Source organism: Saccoglossus kowalevskii, chromosome 6 (assembly GCF_978046115.1).
Source record: "Saccoglossus kowalevskii chromosome 6, keSacKowa6.1, whole genome shotgun sequence".
NCBI lineage: Eukaryota > Metazoa > Hemichordata > Enteropneusta > Harrimaniidae > Saccoglossus > Saccoglossus kowalevskii.
This window is the reverse complement of record NC_140646.1, coordinates 10,236,420-10,249,488: the sequence shown is the minus strand read 5'-3', so window position 1 is coordinate 10,249,488 and position 13,069 is coordinate 10,236,420.

Below are 13,069 nucleotides of genomic sequence, written 5' to 3'. Positions count from 1 at the left end.
TTGCCACTACTTTGCAGTACTTTGCCACTACTTTGCCACTACTTTGCACTATTTTGCCACTACTTTGCACTACTTTGCCACTACTTAGCACTACATTGCCACTACTTTGCCTCTACTTTGCCAGCACTTTGCAGTACTTTGCCACTACTTTGCCGTACTTTGCACTACTTTGCCACTACTTGGCGTACTTTGCCACTACTTTGCAGTATTTGCCACTACCTTGCAGTACTTTGCCACTGCTTTCCCACTACTTTGTCGTATTTTGCCACTACTCTGCCGTACTTTGCCGTACTTTGCCACTTCTTTGCACTACTTTGCCACTACTTTGCAGTATTTTGCCACTAATTTGCCGTACGTTGCCACTACTTTGCCGTATTTTGCCACTACTTTGCCGTACTTTGCGACTACTTTGCAGTATTTTGCCACTAGTTTGCAGTACTTTGTCACTTCTTTGCCGTACTTTGCCACTACTTTGCAATACTTTGCCACTACTTTGCCGTACTTTGCCACTACTTTGTAGTACTTTGCCACTACTTTGCACTATTTTGCCACTACTTTGCATTACTTTGCCACTACTTAGCACTACATTGCCACTACTTTGCCGTACTTTGCCTCTACTTTGCCAGCACTTTGCAGTACTTTGCCACTACTTTGCCGTACTTTGCACTACTTTGCCACTACTTGGCGTACTTTGCCACTACTTTGCAGTATTTTGCGACTACTTTGCAGTACTTTGTCACTACTTTGCCGTACTTTGCCGTATTTTGCCACTACTTTGCCGTACTTTGCGACTACTTTGCAGTATTTTGCCACTAGTTTGCAGTACTTTGCCACTGCTTTCCCACTACTTTGTCGTATTTTGCCACTACTCTGCCGAACTTTGCCGTACTTTGCCACTTCTTTGCACTTCTTTGCCACTACTTTGCAGTATTTCGCCACTAATTTGCCACTACTTTGCGACTACTTCGCACTACTTTGCCACTACTTTTCCGTACTTTGCCACTACTTTGCAGTATTTTGCGACTACTTTGCAGTACTTTGTCACTACTTTGCCGTACTTTGCCGTATTTTGCCACTACTTTGCCGTACTTTGCGACTACTTTGCAGTATTTAGCCACTAGTTTGCAGTACTTTGTCACTACTTTGCCGTACTTTGCCACTACTTTGCAATACTTTGCCAGTACTTTGCCGTACTTTGCCACTACTTTGCAGTACTTTGCCACTACTTTGCACTATTTTACCACTACTTTGCACTACTTTGCCACTACTATGCCACTACTTTGCCGTACTTTGCCTCTTCTTTGCCAGCACTTTGTAGTACTTTGCCACTACTTTGCCGTACTTTGCACTACTTTGCCACTACTTGGCGTACTTTGCCACTACTTTGCCACTACCTTGCAGTACTTTGCCACTGCTTTCCCACTACTTTGCAGTATTTTGCCACTAATTTGCCGTACTTTGCGACTACTTCGCACTACTTTGCCACTACTTTTCCGTACTTTGCCACTACTTTGCAGTATTTTGCGACTACTTTGCAATACTTTGTCACTACTTTGCCGTACTTTGCCACTACTTTGCCGTATTTTGCCACTACTTTGCCGTACTTTGCGACTACTTTGTACTACTTTGCAGTATTTTGCCACTAGTTTGCAGTACTTTGTCACTACTTTGCTGTACTTTGCCGTACTTTGCTGTACTTTGCCACTACTTTGCCACTACTTTGCAGTAGTTTGCCGTACTTTGCCACTACTTTGCCGTACTTTGCCACTACTTGGCATACTTTGCCACTACTTTGCAGTACTTTGCCACTTCTTTGCCACTACTTTGCCACTTCTTTGCACTACTTTGCCACTTCTTTGCAGTATTTTGCCACTACTTTGCCGTACTTTGCGACTACTTTGTACTACTTTGCAGTATTTTGCCACTAGTTTGCAGTACTTTGTCACTACTTTGCTGTACTTTGCCGTACTTTGCTGTACTTTGCCACTACTTTGCCACTACTTTGCAGTCGTTTGCCGTACTTTGCCACTACTTTGCCGTACTTTGCCACTACTTGGCATACTTTGCCACTACTTTGCAGTACTTTGCCACTTCTTTGCCACTACTTTGCCACTTCTTTGCACTACTTTGCCACTACTTTGCAGTATTTTGCCACTAATTTGCCGTACTTTGCGACTACTTCGCACTACTTTGCCACTACTTTTCCGTACTTTGCCACTACTTTGCAGTATTTTGCGACTACTTTGCAGTACTTTGTCACTACTTTGCCGTACTTTGCCACTACTTTGCCGTATTTTGCCACTACTTTGCCGTACTTTGCGACTACTTTGCAGTATTTTACCACTAGTTTGCAGTACTTTGTCACTACTTTGCCGTACTTTGCCACTACTTTGCAATACTTTGCCACTACTTTGCCGTACTTTGCCACTACTTTGCAGTACTTTGCCACTACTTTGCCACTACTTTGCACTATTTTGCCACTACTTTGCACTACTTTGCCACTACTTAGCACTACATTGCCACTACTTTGCCTCTACTTTGCCAGCACTTTGCAGTACTTTGCCACTACTTTGCCGTACTTTGCACTACTTTGCCACTACTTGGCGTACTTTGCCACTACTTTGCAGTATTTGCCACTACCTTGCAGTACTTTGCCACTGCTTTCCCACTACTTTGTCGTATTTTGCCACTACTCTGCCGTACTTTGCCGTACTTTGCCACTTCTTTGCACTACTTTGCCACTACTTTGCAGTATTTTGCCACTAATTTGCCGTACGTTGCCACTACTTTGCCGTATTTTGCCACTACTTTGCCGTACTTTGCGACTACTTTGCAGTATTTTGCCACTAGTTTGCAGTACTTTGTCACTTCTTTGCCGTACTTTGCCACTACTTTGCAATACTTTGCCACTACTTTGCCGTACTTTGCCACTACTTTGTAGTACTTTGCCACTACTTTGCCACTACTTTGCACTATTTTGCCACTACTTTGCATTACTTTGCCACTACTTAGCACTACATTGCCACTACTTTGCCGTACTTTGCCTCTACTTTGCCAGCACTTTGCAGTACTTTGCCACTACTTTGCCGTACTTTGCACTACTTTGCCACTACTTGGCGTACTTTGCCACTACTTTGCAGTATTTTGCGACTACTTTGCAGTACTTTGTCACTACTTTGCCGTACTTTGCCGTATTTTGCCACTACTTTGCCGTACTTTGCGACTACTTTGCAGTATTTTGCCACTAGTTTGCAGTACTTTGCCACTGCTTTCCCACTACTTTGTCGTATTTTGCCACTACTCTGCCGAACTTTGCCGTACTTTGCCACTTCTTTGCACTACTTTGCCACTACTTTGCAGTATTTCGCCACTAATTTGCCACTACTTTGCGACTACTTCGCACTACTTTGCCACTACTTTTCCGTACTTTGCCACTACTTTGCAGTAGTTTGCCGTACTTTGCCACTACTTTGCCGTACTTTGCCACTACTTGGCATACTTTGCCACTACTTTGCAGTACTTTGCCACTTCTTTGCCACTACTTTGCCACTTCTTTGCACTACTTTGCCACTGCTTTGCAGTATTTTGCGACTACTTTGCAGTACTTTGTCACTACTTTGCCGTACTTTGCCGTATTTTGCCACTACTTTGCCGTACTTTGCGACTACTTTGCAGTATTTTGCCACTAGTTTGCAGTACTTTGTCACTACTTTGCCATACTTTGCCACTACTTTGCAATACTTTGCCAGTACTTTGCCGTACTTTGCCACTACTTTGCAGTACTTTGCCACTACTTTGCACTATTTTACCACTACTTTGCACTACTTTGCCACTACTATGCCACTACTTTGCCGTACTTTGCCTCTTCTTTGCCAGCACTTTGTAGTACTTTGCCACTACTTTGCCGTACTTTGCACTACTTTGCCACTACTTGGCGTACTTTGCCACTACTTTGCCACTACCTTGCAGTACTTTGCCACTGCTTTCCCACTACTTTGCAGTATTTTGCCACTAATTTGCCGTACTTTGCGACTACTTCGCACTACTTTGCCACTACTTTTCCGTACTTTGCCACTACTTTGCAGTATTTTGCGACTACTTTGCAATACTTTGTCACTACTTTGCCGTACTTTGCCACTACTTTGCCGTATTTTGCCACTACTTTGCCGTACTTTGCGACTACTTTGTACTACTTTGCAGTATTTTGCCACTAGTTTGCAGTACTTTGTCACTACTTTGCTGTACTTTGCCGTACTTTGCTGTACTTTGCCACTACTTTGCCACTACTTTGCAGTAGTTTGCCGTACTTTGCCACTACTTTGCCGTACTTTGCACTACTTTGCCACTACTTGGCATACTTTGCCACTACTTTGCAGTACTTTACCACTTCTTTGCACTACTTTGCCACTACTTTGCAGTATTTTGCGACTACTTTGCACTACTTTGCCACTACTTAGCACTACTTTGCCACTACTTTTCCGTACTTTGCCACTACTTTGCAGTATTTTGCCACTACCTTGCCGTACTTTGCGACTACTTTGCAGTATTTTACCACTAGTTTGCAGTACTTTGTCACTACTTTGCCGTACTTTGCCACTACTTTGCAATACTTTGCCACTACTTTGCCGTACTTTGCCACTACTTTGCAGTACTTTGCCACTACTTTGCACTATTTTGCCACTACTTTGCACTACTTTGCCACTACTTAGCACTACATTGCCACTACTTTGCCGTACTTTGCCTCTAATTTGCCAGCACTTTGCAGTACTTTGCCACTACTTTGCCGTACTTTGCACTACTTTGCCACTACTTGGCATACTTTGCCACTACTTTGCAGTATTTGCCACTACCTTGCAGTACTTTGCCACTGCTTTCCCACTACTTTGTTGTATTTTGCCACTACTCTGCCGTACTTTGCCACCGCTTTGCCACTTCTTTGCACTACTTTGCCACTACTTTGCAGTATTTTGCCACTAATTTGCCGTACTTTGCGACTACTTCGCACTACTTTGCCACTACTTTTCCGTACTTTGCCACTACTTTGCAGTATTTTGCGACTACTTTGCAGTACTTTGTCACTACTTTGCCGTACTTTGCCGTATTTTGCCACTACTTTGCCGTACTTTGCGACTACTTTGCAGTATTTTGCCACTAGTTTGCAGTACTTTGTCACTACTTTGCTGTACTTTGCCGTACTTTGCTGTACTTTGCCACTACTTTGCCACTACTTTGCAGTCGTTTGCCGTACTTTGCCACTACTTTGCCGTACTTTGCCACTACTTGGCATACTTTGCCACTACTTTGCAGTACTTTGCCACTTCTTTGCCACTACTTTGCCACTTCTTTGCACTACTTTGCCACTACTTTGCAGTATTTTGCCACTAATTTGCCGTACTTTGCGACTACTTCGCACTACTTTGCCACTACTTTTCCGTACTTTGCCACTACTTTGCAGTATTTTGCGACTACTTTGCAGTACTTTGTCACTACTTTGCCGTACTTTGCCACTACTTTGCCGTATTTTGCCACTACTTTGCCGTACTTTGCGACTACTTTGCAGTATTTTACCACTAGTTTGCAGTACTTTGTCACTACTTTGCCGTACTTTGCCACTACTTTGCAATACTTTGCCACTACTTTGCCGTACTTTGCCACTACTTTGCAGTACTTTGCCACTACTTTGCCACTACTTTGCACTATTTTGCCACTACTTTGCACTACTTTGCCACTACTTAGCACTACATTGCCACTACTTTGCCTCTACTTTGCCAGCACTTTGCAGTACTTTGCCACTACTTTGCCGTACTTTGCACTACTTTGCCACTACTTGGCGTACTTTGCCACTACTTTGCAGTATTTGCCACTACCTTGCAGTACTTTGCCACTGCTTTCCCACTACTTTGTCGTATTTTGCCACTACTCTGCCGTACTTTGCCGTACTTTGCCACTTCTTTGCACTACTTTGCCACTACTTTGCAGTATTTTGCCACTAATTTGCCGTACGTTGCCACTACTTTGCCGTATTTTGCCACTACTTTGCCGTACTTTGCGACTACTTTGCAGTATTTTGCCACTAGTTTGCAGTACTTTGTCACTTCTTTGCCGTACTTTGCCACTACTTTGCAATACTTTGCCACTACTTTGCCGTACTTTGCCACTACTTTGTAGTACTTTGCCACTACTTTGCCACTACTTTGCACTATTTTGCCACTACTTTGCATTACTTTGCCACTACTTAGCACTACATTGCCACTACTTTGCCGTACTTTGCCTCTACTTTGCCAGCACTTTGCAGTACTTTGCCACTACTTTGCCGTACTTTGCACTACTTTGCCACTACTTGGCGTACTTTGCCACTACTTTGCAGTATTTTGCGACTACTTTGCAGTACTTTGTCACTACTTTGCCGTACTTTGCCGTATTTTGCCACTACTTTGCCGTACTTTGCGACTACTTTGCAGTATTTTGCCACTAGTTTGCAGTACTTTGCCACTGCTTTCCCACTACTTTGTCGTATTTTGCCACTACTCTGCCGAACTTTGCCGTACTTTGCCACTTCTTTGCACTACTTTGCCACTACTTTGCAGTATTTCGCCACTAATTTGCCACTACTTTGCGACTACTTCGCACTACTTTGCCACTACTTTTCCGTACTTTGCCACTACTTTGCAGTATTTTGCGACTACTTTGCAGTACTTTGTCACTACTTTGCCGTACTTTGCCGTATTTTGCCACTACTTTGCCGTACTTTGCGACTACTTTGCAGTATTTAGCCACTAGTTTGCAGTACTTTGTCACTACTTTGCCGTACTTTGCCACTACTTTGCAATACTTTGCCAGTACTTTGCCGTACTTTGCCACTACTTTGCAGTACTTTGCCACTACTTTGCACTATTTTACCACTACTTTGCACTACTTTGCCACTACTATGCCACTACTTTGCCGTACTTTGCCTCTTCTTTGCCAGCACTTTGTAGTACTTTGCCACTACTTTGCCGTACTTTGCACTACTTTGCCACTACTTGGCGTACTTTGCCACTACTTTGCCACTACCTTGCAGTACTTTGCCACTGCTTTCCCACTACTTTGCAGTATTTTGCCACTAATTTGCCGTACTTTGCGACTACTTCGCACTACTTTGCCACTACTTTTCCGTACTTTGCCACTACTTTGCAGTATTTTGCGACTACTTTGCAATACTTTGTCACTACTTTGCCGTACTTTGCCACTACTTTGCCGTATTTTGCCACTACTTTGCCGTACTTTGCGACTACTTTGTACTACTTTGCAGTATTTTGCCACTAGTTTGCAGTACTTTGTCACTACTTTGCTGTACTTTGCCGTACTTTGCTGTACTTTGCCACTACTTTGCCACTACTTTGCAGTAGTTAGCCGTACTTTGCCACTACTTTGCCATACTTTGCCACTACTTGGCATACTTTGCCACTACTTTGCAGTACTTTGCCACTTCTTTGCCACTACTTTGCCACTTCTTTGCACTACTTTGCCACTTCTTTGCAGTATTTTGCCACTACTTTGCCGTACTTTGCGACTACTTTGTACTACTTTGCAGTATTTTGCCACTAGTTTGCAGTACTTTGTCACTACTTTGCTGTACTTTGCCGTACTTTGCTGTACTTTGCCAATACTTTGCCACTACTTTGCAGTAGTTTGCCGTACTTTGCCACTACTTTGCCGTACTTTGCCACTACTTGGCATACTTTGCCACTACTTTGCAGTACTTTGCCACTTCTTTGCCACTACTTTGCCACTTCTTTGCACTACTTTGCCACTTCTTTGCAGTATTTTGCCACTACTTTGCCGTACTTTGCGACTACTTTGTACTACTTTGCAGTATTTTGCCACTAGTTTGCAGTACTTTGTCACTACTTTGCTGTACTTTGCCGTACTTTGCTGTACTTTGCCACTACTTTGCCACTACTTTGCAGTCGTTTGCCGTACTTTGCCACTACTTTGCCGTACTTTGCCACTACTTGGCATACTTTGCCACTACTTTGCAGTACTTTGCCACTTCTTTGCCACTACTTTGCCACTTCTTTGCACTACTTTGCCACTACTTTGCAGTATTTTGCCACTAATTTGCCGTACTTTGCGACTACTTCGCACTACTTTGCCACTACTTTTCCGTACTTTGCCACTACTTTGCAGTATTTTGCGACTACTTTGCAGTACTTTGTCACTACTTTGCCGTACTTTGCCACTACTTTGCCGTATTTTGCCACTACTTTGCCGTACTTTGCGACTACTTTGCAGTATTTTACCACTAGTTTGCCGTACTTTGCCACTACTTTGCAATACTTTGCCACTACTTTGCCGTACTTTGCCACTACTTTGCAGTACTTTGCCACTACTTTGCCACTACTTTGCACTATTTTGCCACTACTTTGCAATACTTTGCCACTACTTAGCACTACATTGCCACTACTTTGCCTCTACTTTGCCAGCACTTTGCAGTACTTTGCCACTACTTTGCCGTACTTTGCACTACTTTGCCACTACTTGGCGTACTTTGCCACTACTTTGCAGTATTTGCCACTACCTTGCAGTACTTTGCCACTGCTTTCCCACTACTTTGTCGTATTTTGCCACTACTCTGCCGTACTTTGCCGTACTTTGCCACTTCTTTGCACTACTTTGCCACTACTTTGCAGTATTTTGCCACTAATTTGCCGTACGTTGCCACTACTTTGCCGTATTTTGCCACTACTTTGCCGTACTTTGCGACTACTTTGCAGTATTTTGCCACTAGTTTGCAGTACTTTGTCACTTCTTTGCCGTACTTTGCCACTACTTTGCAATACTTTGCCACTACTTTGCCGTACTTTGCCACTACTTTGTAGTACTTTGCCACTACTTTGCCACTACTTTGCACTATTTTGCCACTACTTTGCATTACTTTGCCACTACTTAGCACTACATTGCCACTACTTTGCCGTACTTTGCCTCTACTTTGCCAGCACTTTGCAGTACTTTGCCACTACTTTGCCGTACTTTGCACTACTTTGCCACTACTTGGCGTACTTTGCCACTACTTTGCAGTATTTTGCGACTACTTTGCAGTACTTTGTCACTACTTTGCCGTACTTTGCCGTATTTTGCCACTTCTTTGCACTACTTTGCCACTACTTTGCAGTATTTTGCCACTAATTTGCCGTACGTTGCCACTACTTTGCCGTATTTTGCCACTACTTTGCCGTACTTTGCGACTACTTTGCAGTATTTTGCCACTAGTTTGCAGTACTTTGTCACTTCTTTGCCGTACTTTGCCACTACTTTGCAATACTTTGCCACTACTTTGCCGTACTTTGCCACTACTTTGTAGTACTTTGCCACTACTTTGCCACTACTTTGCACTATTTTGCCACTACTTTGCATTACTTTGCCACTACTTAGCACTACATTGCCACTACTTTGCCGTACTTTGCCTCTACTTTGCCAGCACTTTGCAGTACTTTGCCACTACTTTGCCGTACTTTGCACTACTTTGCCACTACTTGGCGTACTTTGCCACTACTTTGCAGTATTTTGCGACTACTTTGCAGTACTTTGTCACTACTTTGCCGTACTTTGCCGTATTTTGCCACTACTTTGCCGTACTTTGCGACTACTTTGCAGTATTTTGCCACTAGTTTGCAGTACTTTGCCACTGCTTTCCCACTACTTTGTCGTATTTTGCCACTACTCTGCCGAACTTTGCCGTACTTTGCCACTTCTTTGCACTACTTTGCCACTACTTTGCAGTATTTCGCCACTAATTTGCCACTACTTTGCGACTACTTCGCACTACTTTGCCACTACTTTTCCGTACTTTGCCACTACTTTGCAGTATTTTGCGACTACTTTGCAGTACTTTGTCACTACTTTGCCGTACTTTGCCGTATTTTGCCACTACTTTGCCGTACTTTGCGACTACTTTGCAGTATTTAGCCACTAGTTTGCAGTACTTTGTCACTACTTTGCCGTACTTTGCCACTACTTTGCAATACTTTGCCAGTACTTTGCCGTACTTTGCCACTACTTTGCAGTACTTTGCCACTACTTTGCACTATTTTACCACTACTTTGCACTACTTTGCCACTACTATGCCACTACTTTGCCGTACTTTGCCTCTTCTTTGCCAGCACTTTGTAGTACTTTGCCACTACTTTGCCGTACTTTGCACTACTTTGCCACTACTTGGCGTACTTTGCCACTACTTTGCCACTACCTTGCAGTACTTTGCCACTGCTTTCCCACTACTTTGCAGTATTTTGCCACTAATTTGCCGTACTTTGCGACTACTTCGCACTACTTTGCCACTACTTTTCCGTACTTTGCCACTACTTTGCAGTATTTTGCGACTACTTTGCAATACTTTGTCACTACTTTGCCGTACTTTGCCACTACTTTGCCGTATTTTGCCACTACTTTGCCGTACTTTGCGACTACTTTGTACTACTTTGCAGTATTTTGCCACTAGTTTGCAGTACTTTGTCACTACTTTGCTGTACTTTGCCGTACTTTGCTGTACTTTGCCACTACTTTGCCACTACTTTGCAGTAGTTTGCCGTACTTTGCCACTACTTTGCCGTACTTTGCCACTACTTGGCATACTTTGCCACTACTTTGCAGTACTTTGCCACTTCTTTGCCACTACTTTGCCACTTCTTTGCACTACTTTGCCACTTCTTTGCAGTATTTTGCCACTACTTTGCCGTACTTTGCGACTACTTTGTACTACTTTGCAGTATTTTGCCACTAGTTTGCAGTACTTTGTCACTACTTTGCTGTACTTTGCCGTACTTTGCTGTACTTTGCCAATACTTTGCCACTACTTTGCAGTAGTTTGCCGTAATTTGCCACTACTTTGCCGTACTTTGCCACTACTTGGCATACTTTGCCACTACTTTGCAGTACTTTGCCACTTCTTTGCCACTGCTTTGCCACTTCTTTGCACTACTTTGCCACTTCTTTGCAGTATTTTGCCACTAATTTGCCGTACTTTGCGACTACTTCGCACTACTTTGCCACTACTTTTCCGTACTTTGCCACTACTTTGCAGTATTTTGCGACTACTTTGCAGTACTTTGTCACTACTTTGCCGTACTTTGCCACTACTTTGCTGTACTTTGCCACTACTTTGCCACTACTTTGCACTATTTTACCACTACTTTGCCGTACTTTGCCTCTACTTTGCCAGCACTTTGTAGTACTTTGCCACTACTTTGCCGTACTTTGCACTACTTTGCCACTACTTGGCGCACTTTGCCACTACTTAGCTGTATTTTGCCACTACTTTGCCACTACTTTACTGTACTTTGCCACTACCTTGCAGTACTTTGCCACTGCTTTCCCACTTCTTTGCCGTATTTTGCCACTACTCTGCCGTACTTTGCCACTACTTTGCCACTACTTTGCCGTATTTTGCCACTACTTTGCCGTACTTTGCGACTACTTTGCAGTATTTTGCCACTAGTTTGCAGTACTTTGTCACTACTTTGCCGTACTTTGCCACTACTTTGCAATACTTTGCCACTACTTTGCCGTACTTTGCCACTACTTTGCAGTACTTTGCCACTACTTTGCCACTACTTTGCACTACTTTGCCACTACTATGCCACTACTTTGCCGTACTTTGCCTCTTCTTTGCCAGCACTTTGTAGTACTTTGCCACTACTTTGCCGTACTTTGCACTACTTTGCCACTACTTGGCGTACTTTGCCACTACTTTGCCACTACCTTGCAGTACTTTGCCACTGCTTTCCCACTACTTTGCAGTATTTTGCCACTAATTTGCCGTACTTTGCGACTACTTCGCACTACTTTGCCACTACTTTTCCGTACTTTGCCACTACTTTGCAGTATTTTGCGACTACTTTGCAATACTTTGTCACTACTTTGCCGTACTTTGCCACTACTTTGCCGTATTTTGCCACTACTTTGCCGTACTTTGCGACTACTTTGTACTACTTTGCAGTATTTTGCCACTAGTTTGCAGTACTTTGTCACTACTTTGCTGTACTTTGCCGTACTTTGCTGTACTTTGCCACTACTTTGCCACTACTTTGCAGTAGTTTGCCGTACTTTGCCACTACTTTGCCGTACTTTGCCACTACTTGGCATACTTTGCCACTACTTTGCAGTACTTTGCCACTTCTTTGCCACTACTTTGCCACTTCTTTGCACTACTTTGCCACTTCTTTGCAGTATTTTGCCACTACTTTGCCGTACTTTGCGACTACTTTGTACTACTTTGCAGTATTTTGCCACTAGTTTGCAGTACTTTGTCACTACTTTGCTGTACTTTGCCGTACTTTGCTGTACTTTGCCAATACTTTGCCACTACTTTGCAGTAGTTTGCCGTAATTTGCCACTACTTTGCCGTACTTTGCCACTACTTGGCATACTTTGCCACTACTTTGCAGTACTTTGCCACTTCTTTGCCACTGCTTTGCCACTTCTTTGCACTACTTTGCCACTTCTTTGCAGTATTTTGCCACTAATTTGCCGTACTTTGCGACTACTTCGCACTACTTTGCCACTACTTTTCCGTACTTTGCCACTACTTTGCAGTATTTTGCGACTACTTTGCAGTACTTTGTCACTACTTTGCCGTACTTTGCCACTACTTTGCTGTACTTTGCCACTACTTTGCCACTACTTTGCACTATTTTACCACTACTTTGCCGTACTTTGCCTCTACTTTGCCAGCACTTTGTAGTACTTTGCCACTACTTTGCCGTACTTTGCACTACTTTGCCACTACTTGGCGCACTTTGCCACTACTTAGCTGTATTTTGCCACTACTTTGCCACTACTTTACTGTACTTTGCCACTACCTTGCAGTACTTTGCCACTGCTTTCCCACTTCTTTGCCGTATTTTGCCACTACTCTGCCGTACTTTGCCACTACTTTGCCACTACTTTGCCGTATTTTGCCACTACTTTGCCGTACTTTGCGACTACTTTGCAGTATTTTGCCACTAGTTTGCAGTACTTTGTCACTACTTTGCCGTACTTTGCCACTACTTTGCAATACTTTGCCACTACTTTGCCGTACTTTGCCACT